This window comes from Panicum virgatum, chromosome 8K (assembly GCF_016808335.1).
Source record: "Panicum virgatum strain AP13 chromosome 8K, P.virgatum_v5, whole genome shotgun sequence".
NCBI lineage: Eukaryota > Viridiplantae > Streptophyta > Magnoliopsida > Poales > Poaceae > Panicum > Panicum virgatum.
In genome coordinates, this window is record NC_053143.1 from 32,741,619 (window position 1) to 32,753,405 (window position 11,787).

Sequence of the window (11,787 nt, forward strand, 5' to 3'; positions counted from 1 at the left end):
GGGCCTGCCGTGCCCACTCAGCAGAGCTGGCACTTAGCCATGACGAACCTCCAGCCTCGTATTGCTGTGGTTGAGGCTGAGGTTGTGGCTGCATAAATTCTTCCCTTCTAGCCTTGCTTCTTGTAACCCTGCCAGGAAGATCAGAAACACTTTGCCTGCGGCTCTCCTCTTGTGGGACAAGAGGAGTGGTTAGCGAACGACAGTTATACAAGTGATACCCCACGTTTGGCAATGGGATCTCATTTGCATAACCAAGAGAAAAGAAAATCAAGGAGTCATCCGGGCCATTCTTGAGTGTGTGGCCTTGAACCAAATATGCCTCATCGATCATAACACGGGGTTCCTCAATGAAGGGAATGGGGTTCCCATCTAAGATTCCCATGTTTGATGCGATGCGGGTAACCAAAGAAGTGCATTCAATAGAACCCGTCATCCTGAAATTTGTGAACCATTGCTTAACCATTACTCTTGTAGGGGAGACTCAGATCTTGTTAACCATGGCGTATAGTATCATCAACTCATCGTTCCGCACTGGTCGTGGATCATCTCTTGGAAAGAGTGTGATAGCCACACTTGTGCATCAAACGAAGGGTCCAATTTTGAATGTCATTGCACCGAGGTGCAAATTTGCCATTGACAACTTGACCCGAAGTCAATCCCCAAAACTCATGTCGATCAAAACGGCGACAAGCTTTTGCGAGGGAAACTGGCAAGCGCGCACTAAAACCAAGGAGATGGCTGAAATTTCTCCAATTAAAATAGCATTCAACTCCAAAAAGTGGAAAGAAACACTGTCGTCCACCTATCAAAGAGTGCAAAGAAACTGTATAGTGAGGAGACGAGAACCATTCTTCTCAATGGGAACAAAGTCATCCCATCCAACCGCATGCCAAACACGAGCGAAGTCAACTTCCATAACTGTTTTCTCGAGAAGCTCCGGATCGAAGGCTCTAGTGTGACCAAAGCTTCGATGCTTGATCATGGTGTAGGCTTGATGCTCGCGGTTGTCATGCAAGTCGAGGTACGATGCATCAATTTCATCTATTTCCATGTTTTCGGCTTGCGGTTCTGCAGCTTGCTCCTCAAATTGTTCTTCCTGTTCGTCTTGTTCATAGTCCATTGTGGTCGGTGTTGGTGTAGGTTCGGGAGATTGACAAGAGCTCGATTCACCCCGTGAACGGGATGAGCCTAACCTCGTCATCCTCATGGGAGCTCTGGTTATCTTCCGTCCTGCACCCTTCATGCTTGCAACAAGAACGAATGAGAACAACTCGATTCAGGTTACGTTAGTGAAATGAAAATGAAACTCTTACCCGAAAGTTGTTCCTCCAAGTGTATAGGCAATCTTGCAGCAAAGAAATGAGAGAGACATTTCTTGAAATCAAACTTGAGCCAAAATCCAATGAAAACCCGAGCAAGGATGTGAGAGGGAGTGTGAGTGAGTGTGTGAGCATGAGAGCTCAACACCCCACTCTCGGCCTCTATTTAAAGAGAACTTGGCGTGTGCACCTGAGTAGAGGCAAGCCACAACGGTCAGGTAGCCGTTGGAGAAGGTGGGGCCCAGGAGCCGTTGGCCCTAGGTCGGCCGACCTGTGGGGTCGGCCGGCCCCAAGGTGGGCTCCCTGGTGCCCCCCTTTGCCCAAATGCTTCCTCAACGGTTATAAACTTTGAAATTATGGTGCACTGCCAAAAGTTTGCTCGAAAAGATGTCCAAATTATTTTCCAAAGGATTTTGAAACTCAGAAAATATTTTTGTTGTTTTTGTGAAAAGGAAAAATTGCTAGAGAAATTCCAGTATGCAGAAAACAATTTTGAAAATTTTTAAACATGCAGTGGAAAACAAAACAAAAGAGGTGAAAGAAATTTGAAAAAGGTGAAGTGAAACAAATATGAGATAACTACCAATTTACTTTTGGCAAGGGCGCGTCGTTTTAAGTCCGACGTGCACGACTTTTCTCCGTCGTACTTATCATTGGTTGGCTCGTCCTGGAGAACTGGACGAAGCCGAACTCTCGACCTTCCGCCACACCTTCTTTGTTTTCTTCTTCCTTTTAGGTGTGGTGGGTCGGTGTTTTGGCTGGGGTTCTGGTGCACCACAGAGTGCTTGCACTTCGCTGTCATGTTGTATCATGAAGCGCTGCTCTTCCCTGTACTTAAACCTGAAAAACATGCCCTCCTTGCTGACATGGAAATGGATTTCTCCGCTTCCGACATCTATCCTTGCCTTGGCGGACCTTAGGAAAGGTCGCCCAAGTATGAGGTCGACTCCGAGGTCACCCTCCATATCCATCACCACAAAGTTGGCAAGGATGAAGGAATCTCGTACCCATATGAAGATGTTTTCGACTATCCCCTCGGGATATCGAATGGATGAATCTGCAAGCTGTATGAGCATGGTTGTTGGGGAAAGAGCAGGATATTGAAGTTCTTCATAGATTACCTTGGGCATTATGTTCACCCTCGCCCCCAGATCGCAGAGACATTGCTCGAAGTGTTTGACGTAGATCGAGCAGCTAATCATGGGGACCCCTGGATCCTCTTGCACTGCTGCCACCATGCCATCCCAAGAGTCATTCTTTAGGGGATTGTACCTGTTGGCATTATGCCCAAGAGGCAATCATACTTGGGCTGGATATGATCCAAGAAGGAATAGAACCCTAATGGGCCTCTGATTTGACAACCCATTAGTGGGGTCTATATAATGAGGGGCGGGGCTATGGGAGGAGGTCATTCCCTCGCGCCACAAATCCTAGCTGTCGTCGCCTCTCCTTCGCGCCAAACCCTAGCCGAGCACGTGGTGCTAGCACACCGGTGATCGGCATTCCCGCCCCGTATGTGTGGACTCCGAGGAGGCACCGCTGCATTGCTGTGGTGCTGATCGGCGGGACAAGTAGGAGCTCAGAGCTTCCTCATCACCGACGCGCATCTGCGTTGGATCAAGTCTACTCCAACGCATCTTCTGCTGCACCTGCGCGTCTAGTGGTAACGATCCATGATCATTCGCTTACATGAGATCCTTGTTGAACGCGGTAGCTAGCGTAGCATCCCCGTTTCCCAACAGTGGTACCAGAGCGATCATGTTTAGCTTTTGGTCTGGATGCGCATATAGAGATATGCTATTGTTTAGGGTTCTGCAATCTGTTCATATTCAATGTATAGATTGGTGCACGGCGTGGGATCGGTACGAGTTGATAGCATCGCGGTGACTACAGATTGGTTTATAGTCTTTCTCTATTGTGCGCACGACTTGCCCATACCGGCTGGAATCACCATCTGGGCTAACTATGCAAACAATAAGTGATTGAACTGATAGATCCGAGTCATGTGTTGCGGTCTTCTCCGATGTACCAGTCGCAATGGTCAATGTGATTGATCTAGTGAAAATAAGGGACATTATGAATGACCCTGAATCGGCTTGATAGGATCAATCCAAAGAGATTTTCATAGCAAATCTATAGATGCGATCTATGATTTCCCGAAGAGCTTTCAGGGCCACCGTTGCATTCTGTTAATAGCGGCCTCTTCATACCCCTAGGTAGAATCCGTTCTACGCCAAACTTGTTTTTGCAGGGTATGATGTGAATGGTATGGCCTCAAAATCATGTGATGATCTATGTGTAATAAGTTGTGTGACCTGCGTGTCAACAGTTAAAATAGCCGGGTTGAGGTTGTGCCATTATTCTATAACGGCCTGCATGTCGACATGTGATGCTTGATTCCCTCATGTAATTTACTTTACTAGTGCTGTTAGATGTAATAGCTTAGTACTTATTCTTGGAGGCTTCAAGCATGAATGGCGATGATGATCACCACAAGACAGGATGGATGACAACAGAGGTCACCATGGAGCCATGGAGATGGAGCCCATTGTGATGCAAAAGGCCATACTATTCACAATATAATATGATTATATGCATGTGATGTTTATTTTCATGTCGTACTGTTCTTTCATGTTTTTCATATGAGCGATATGTTTTTATCATGATAGAATAGCTTCCCTCAGTAAAGTTGAGAACTTTGATATCCTTATACCAATAGCTGCACCTGTTAAAATTTTGATCGTTGTGTGGTAGGTTTACCAAATTAGAGTACCATCAACCATCATCATGAATAGGGTGAGTGTCGGACGCTCACTAGCATAGTATTGGTTTTCTCAACAAAGCTATCAAAATGGTTTTGGGCTTTAGGATATGGAGTTGGAGCCAGGGCATTGGATGCCACCCAACAAACAAGAGTCATATAGAGATAAGATTAACAAGACGTTGTTTACCTATGTCACTAGTTTTCTAGTAGTGAAGCCAAAGCTCACTAGAATTTTAGTGAATATGGATCTTGGTACCCTATATGTCATTAGAGGGAAGGCGATGTTGTAGTGGGAGTCTTTTATTATTTTTTAATAGAAAAATTACATGAACTTAGTGCTAAAACCTTTCTTTACTTTAACGTTGTAGATCATGTCTGCCAATAGCAATTCCGCTTTCAATTTATGATCTGTTCTTGAGAAAGAAAAGTTGAATGGAACCAACTTTATTGATTGGTACCGCAACCTGAGAATTGTTCTCAGGCAAGAGAAAAAGGAGTATGTTCTTGAGAAGCTATACCCCAACGATCTCCCTGATAATGCCACTGATGCCGATCACACTGCTTATGAGAAGCACTGCGATGATGAAATCAACATGAGCTGTCTCATGCTTGCTACCATGTCACCTGATCTGCAGAAGCAGTATGAGCATACGGATGCTTACAATATGATTGGAGGGTTGCGTGGAATGTTTGAGAACCAAGCTAGGGTTGAGAGGTACAACATCTCAAAATCCTTGTTCTCATGCAAGCTAGCAGAAGGTAGCCCGATCAGTCCTCATGTGATCAAAATGATTGGTTACATTGACACTTTGGACAGACTTGGCTCTGAGCTCCATGATGATCTTGCTGTTGACGTCATTCTCTAGTCGCTCCCGCTGAGCTACGAGCCCTTCATTATGAATTTTCAAATGAATGGTATGGAGAAATTGTTGTCTAAATTGCATGGCATGCTTAAAACTGCAGAAGAAAGCATCAAGAAAAGTACCAATCACGTGATGGTGGTACAAAAGGAGAACAAAAGAGGAAGCATTGGACGTCTCCCAAAGGCAAGGGCAAGGGCAAGGAAAAGGTTTCCAAAGATTCCCAGGGCTCTAAGACTAAGGCCAAATCTGGCCCTTCTCCTAATGATGAATGCTTCCACTGCAAGGGCAAGGGACACTGGTCAAGGAACTGCAAGAAATACTTGGAGGATCTGAAAAAGAAGAAGGGAAGTGAGACTTCTGCCTCAGGTATGAATGTTATAAACATTACAAAAATTAATATTGCTATGTCTTCTAGTGAATCATGGGTATTTGATACTAGGTCGATGATTCACACTTGCAAATCATTGCAGGGCCTTCAAAGGACTAGAAGATTTGCAAGAGGCGAGTTGGATGTTCGTGTCGGCAATGGAGCAAAGGTTGCAGTCCTGGCGGTCGGCACTTATCACTTGTCATTACCCTCAGGCTTAGTTTTGGAATTAAATAATTATTATTGCATTCCTGCTTTGAGTAAGAACATTATCTCTTCTTCATGTTTGGAGGAAGTTGATAGTTATGAGATTGTAATAAAGAACTAGCGTTGTTCCATTTACTTTAATAATATTCTTTATGCTCATTGTCCATTGATGAATGGATTGTATGTTCTTGATCTTAAGGATAAACCTATTTATAACATTAATGCAAAACGGTTTCGATCGAATGATTTGAATCCCACTTTTATTTGGCATTGTTGCTTAGGTCATATAAATAAGAAACACATAGAAATACTCCATAAAGATGGTTTATTGAGCTCAATTGATTTTGAATCATTTGACACATGCGAGTCTTGTTTACTTGGGACGATGACTAAAGTGCCCTTTACTGGTCAAAGTGAAAGGGCAAGTGACTTGTTGGGACTTGGGAGATTGTTGGCATTATGCACAAGAGGCAATCATACTTGGGCCGGATATGATCCAAGAAGGAATAGAACCCTAATGGGCCTCTGATTTGATAGCCCATTAGTGGGGTCTATATAATGAGGGGCGGGGCTGTGGGAGGAGGTCATTCCCTCGCGCCACAAAACCTAGCTGCCGTTGCCTCTCCTTCGCGCCAAACCCTAGCCGATCACGCGGTGCTAGCACACCGGTGATCGGCATTCCCGCCCCGTACGTGTGGACTCCGTGGAGGCGCCGCTGTGTTGCTGTGGTGTTGATCGGCAGGACAAGCAGGAGCTCAGAGCTACGATCTGCTTCCTTATCACCGATGCGCATCTACGTTGGATCAAGTCTACTCCAACACATCTTCCGCTGCACCTGTGCGTCTAGTGGTAATGATCCATGATCATTCGCTTACATGAGATCCTTGTTGAATGCAGTAGCTAGCGTAACATCCCCGTTTCCTAACAGTACCTACCTGCATGATTAGTGCGTGGTGTCCTCCAGGACGAGTTACCCCATCTGGTGGACTCCATGCTAACATTTTCAACGGTACTCTCGGGTTGCCCAGGGATCTTCCTGCTTTCAACAGCAGGTTAAGAAGCAGCAATTTGAGCAAGTTGCGTTTCGATCATTTTGTTGAAACTTAACTGGTTTTTAAGCATTGAAGACAAAGTTTCAAGCTTTACATTCAAACTTTTTAGGGTTTTATCATTGGCCAAAAGTTTTTTATTTATATATTCATTAATTTTAGTTTGGCCAAGCACAAGTTCTCTCAAGGGAGGTTGGTTCGAATTGAAATTCGAATTGAAAGAAGGGTTGTAGTTGTTACCTCCTTGAAATGGTGGATGTGGCTGGTTCCACCCTTGGCTTCTTTGTTGTGGACGGTACACGTTGTTGTTGTTGTTATTGAGGTAGGCGCAGTCTTCACGGGTTTCGGGGCAGTTGTTCCCCGAATGTCCATCATTGCCATAGACTTCGCACGTGAACTGCGCACCCATGGCGTAAACAGGAGCATGGATCTGTTGCTTGCTCTCTTCCTCCATCTTCTTAATGAGGAGGCCCAGTTTTGCGGCAATCATATCCATCTCCTTGATGCTATGCATGCCCTTCGTACGGGGTTGGATTCGTTCATTGCTCCACCCCTGTTTGGAGACCATTTTCTCGACCAATGCTTTGGCGCTAGCGATGGTCAGGTCGAGGAAGGCTCCTCCAGCTGCAGCATCGATGTTGGCTCTTGATGTCGTCATGAGCCTATTGTAGAAGCTTTGTAGGACGAGCCACTCGTCCATGTCGTGGTGAGGACAGGCCAGGATGTACTCCTACAGCCTTTCACAAGCTTCTGGGATGGATTCATTCCCCGTCTGCTGGAAACTTGATATCTTCCCGCGTAGGGCATTTGTTTTGCCCAGCGGAAAAAACTTTGCGAGGAACGCTTTGGAGCATTTGGCCCAAGTGTCGATGTCTTTTTCATTGTAAAACCACTTTTCGCCTTCCCCAGCATGGAGAAGTGAAATAGACGAATCTTGATAACATCAGCGGTGACACCCCGTATCACTACGGTGTCGTAGAGCTCCAGAAAATTCTGCAGATGAGCATTGGCATCCTCATTTGGGTTGCCACAGAAGGGGCTACCCTACACCATGTTTATGAGGCTGGATTTGAGCTCGAAGTTCATGTCCCCAACATTGATGTTGGGTCCAGTGGCCACATTGGCGGTGGAGGGGATGGAGAAATCGTGGAGAGTCTTTTCAGCCATAGCCTCAAGAACAAGTGGTGCTTTCGAAATGGGTTCCTGTGCCGCAAGAATGGTGAGAGGAGGAACGACGCGAGGTCTTGCCCTTCTCATGAGCTTCTCTGGATTGTTTGTGTAGTTTTCTGGCAGGGAGAAACCAGTCATACACTACCCCAGTCTTCTTTCAAATCACAAATAAAAGAAGACATAAAGTGACATTAACCTGAAAGAGTAATGACTATATCCTGAGTACAAAGCCTAGATTAATATCAACACAATAACTTTGTTCACATGCCATCGCCGGCAACGGCGCCAGAAATGCTTGTTGGTATTTCTTAAGTCGCTACCGGGTTTGCGAAGACCTCGGCAACGGCCTCGGAAATGCCTGTTGTCGGTCTTTAGTGCAATCACTAGAAATGAGGGCGCCGACCCATCCTAGCAACTCCACCCAAAGGGTGCCACTCTCATGGCCGCAAGCGCATGGATATACCATTGTAGCATTTCACCCGCAGAGTAAGGGTATCGTTATTTATTTTGTCCCAAAGGATGGCAGTGGCAAAGGTAATGTACTTAACATTAACCATGAAATTATGCCTCAACCAATAGGCAAAACTCTAACAGGGGTAAGTCAAGATAAAAAAAATAAGCAAGGGTAATTGTTGCCTTAGAGGTTGAGGCCTTCATCCGAGATGCTTAGGTAGTCTAGGAGGTGTAGAAGAAGAGGAGGAGAGTGAGGAGTTGGGGTAAGTGCCGGGTTTATCGGCACTCTTCTCCGCTTGTACCTCGACGGATGCTTATTTGCTTGTAAGTATTCGAGACTTTCTTAATTAGAATTAGAGTTTAGATCGCAAGTTATTATCTCTGCCTTATAGAAGTTGATGTATATGCTTAGAGAGTAGCATTTGATCTTAGCTTAAGACCCCGGATAGAAAAGGCAAGTCTTGGCCAGGGCTAAGGTTAGTAGGGAAAGGCGTAGATGTGGTGTCTAGGCTGGACTATACCACTCAGTTGTCCGATAGTCCCACAGGTTTGTAGAGGTAGCCGGCAGGTGGTGACAACCCTATTCGAGCCCTAGTAACCCTCCACGTTTGGATATTGGATAGAGCATGTATTACTGGAGCTATCGGCTTGTATAAGCCGGTCGAAACCCGTAGCTCGAAGTATAACGGCGACGTGATCTCTTCTTCTGGACATAGATTCCTGATCTTAGGAAGCCCTCTCTTCTATCTTTCCTACACCGGTGTGTGTGTCCTTAGATGAGCCTGAACACGTAGATAGTGCACTCATGTCCCCAGTGGATACGATACCTTGGAATACTCTTGGGTGAAAGCTACAGCGGTATCCGTACGCTTGCGGATTTTATTCGTGACGTTACAAAGTGCCAACAAGCTTTCTGGCGCCATTGCCGGGGAATGGTAACTACATTATCTTCGGACTCAGTCGTCCTTCTTCTTTTTCTTTTTCTTTTTCTTTTTCCTTGATTCTACCTCAACCCCCATTATCCATGGATCAGCTATCCCTTTTACAGCTCTCTTCACCCAAGAGCGAGTTATATGAGCCAGCACCCTCTGCTGACCCAATTCTTCCCACTAGCTATGAACTCAGCTCAGGCTTTATAGCCTTAGTTTAGGAAAATTCCTTTTTAGGAAGGGATTGTGAAAATCCCTACCATCATCTGCGCGATTTTGAGCAAGTGTGTTCATACATGAAAATTTCTGGCATGACACACGAAACTATTAAATGGAAGTTGTTTCCTTTCTCCCTTTCGGAGGAGGCGAAGCAATGGTACATTCATGTCGTAGGCTATGTGAATGAAAGTTGGATTGAACTTCGGAACAGATTCTGTTCTGCATTCTTCCTGCTTCCACGAATATGTGCCTTATGGACGGAAATTTTAACTTTTCATCCGAATGATAAGGAATTAATCGGTGTAGCTTGGGCTCGATTTACCCTATTGGTAAAATCAGGTCCTAACTTGTCATTGCCCGAGCATTTATTGCTCCAGCATTTTTATGCTTGTCTTGACAAGGAGTCTGCACACCATCTCGACCTTACTTCTGGAGGATCTTTCGCTCATCTTACCCCATCCAAAGGCAAGGAAGTCCTTAACAAAATTTTGGTAGAACGTCTTTCATTTGTATCCACGAGCCAGTTCCCGCAGAACCCGAGATGTTTCATGAGGAACCTTCAGAAATCGAATTGGAACCCTTAGAAAGCCAATCAGTAGATTCGATTTATGAGACCACTTCTGAACTTAAATCCAAAACATTGGAGGAAGAAGACTCTCTACCTCCGGAGTTTCTCCGAAGTATCAAGACGGATGTCTTTGAAGATTTCGGCAATACCTCAAGATACTTTTGTCATAGGCGACCATCGATTCCCGTCACTCCTATGGATCCCTTAGAGGAAGACTATCTTCGGGAGACGATTCAAGAGCTGACAACGTTGATAAGCAATGAGTGGCTGCAGGAAGGAGAGTTATCCTTGACCCCAATCCATCTCAACTCTCCTTCCTCATCATTCTGTTGCCGACTACGAGATCAAAATGTGGATGCTCTCTATAATCCCACTGTCGGAGCTAATCTTATGTCAGATGAGTTTGCCTTAGCCTTTCTAGGCAACTACAAGCTCACTCCGACAGACAGACAGCTCAAGAGACCTTCAGGTTCTCTTACGAGCAATTACGAGATACTCACCGACGTGCCGTTTTGGCACGATGATGTTAAAGTCCGTCTAAACATCCATGTCTTCGAAGATCTCAACTTTGATTTCTTGATAGGACATCCCCTTAAGGCTCTCTTTAAGGATGTTCCTAAAGACGTATGTTTAAACATCAAATTAGGGAAGGACACTCTCCACATTCCCATGGATCGAGCATTAAAATGCTCAGTGGAAGATCTCCCTACTCTAGAGCCAATCGAGGAAATCATGGCTACTTTCACATTCGAGTCTTTTGACTTAGACCTTGAGGAGGATATCGAGAAAATTCTGGAAGAAGTCATCGAGGCAGAAGAAGACTCTGATTAGACCTTTGAACTGCCCGAGACCGAAAAGCCATCATGACTACCGATTGAGCTGAAGCCTTTACCTTCCGGGCTTAGATATGGTTTCCTAAATAGTGATGTAGAGTCTCTAGTGGTCACTAGCGATAAATTCTCAGAAGAGGAGACACACAAACTCATCACCATCTTAGAGAAGCACCGATCAGTCCTAGGCTATACCCTACAAGACCTCAAGGGCATCAGTCCCGCTCTTTGCACTCACATAATCCCTTTGGATCCCGAGATAGCACCTTCTAGGGAACCCCAAAGAAGGTTGAACAATGCTATGAGGGAGGTGGTGAAGAAAGAGGTTCTCAAACTCCTAGATGCCGGAATCATCTATTCTTTTCCGCATAGTGAGCGGGTAAGCCCAGTTCAAGTCGTACCCAAGAAAGAAGGCATGACGGTAGTGGAAAATAGCAAGAACGAGCTAATTCCGCAACGAACCGTCACGGGGTGGAGGATGTGCATATACTATAGAAAACTCAACAAGGCGACAAAGAAGGATCACTTCCCTCTACCCTTCATCGATGCGATGCTAGAGCGGTTGGCAAAGCACTCCTACTTCTGTTCCCTTGATGGTTATTCTGGTTACCATCAAATACCCATCCATTCCGATGATCAAAGCAAGACCACGTTCGCATGCCCCTATGGAACATATGCCTACCGAAGAATGTCGTTCGGGCTATGCAACGCACCCGCGTCATTCCAAAGGTGCATGATGTCCATTTTCTACTACATGATTGAGGAAATTATGGAAGTTTTCATGGACGACTTCTCGGTATATGGAACGACCTTCGATCATTGTCTAGAAAATTTGGATAGAGTCTTGCAGAGATGCCAAGAAAAGGACCTAATTCTTAATTGGGAGAAATGTCATTTCATGGTCCGCGAAGGCATCGTTTTATGACACTCGGTGTCTGGGAGAGGGATAGAGGTGGACAAGGCGAAGATTGAAGTCATTGAGCGACTTCCAGATCGAAGGTTCATCGCGAACTTCTCCCAGATCGCTAGAACCCTCACAACTCTCCTAG

General features: G+C 45.4%; 1 non-coding gene across 1 annotated transcript; it reads left to right on the top strand.

The window, feature by feature from the left end:
• Positions 1–7,267: 7,267 nt before the first annotated feature.
• On the top strand, positions 7,268–7,371 carry LOC120646547. Its single transcript, XR_005664451.1, has one exon. It is a non-coding gene; the product is annotated as a small nucleolar RNA R71 (small nucleolar RNA).
• Positions 7,372–11,787: the final 4,416 nt, after the last annotated feature.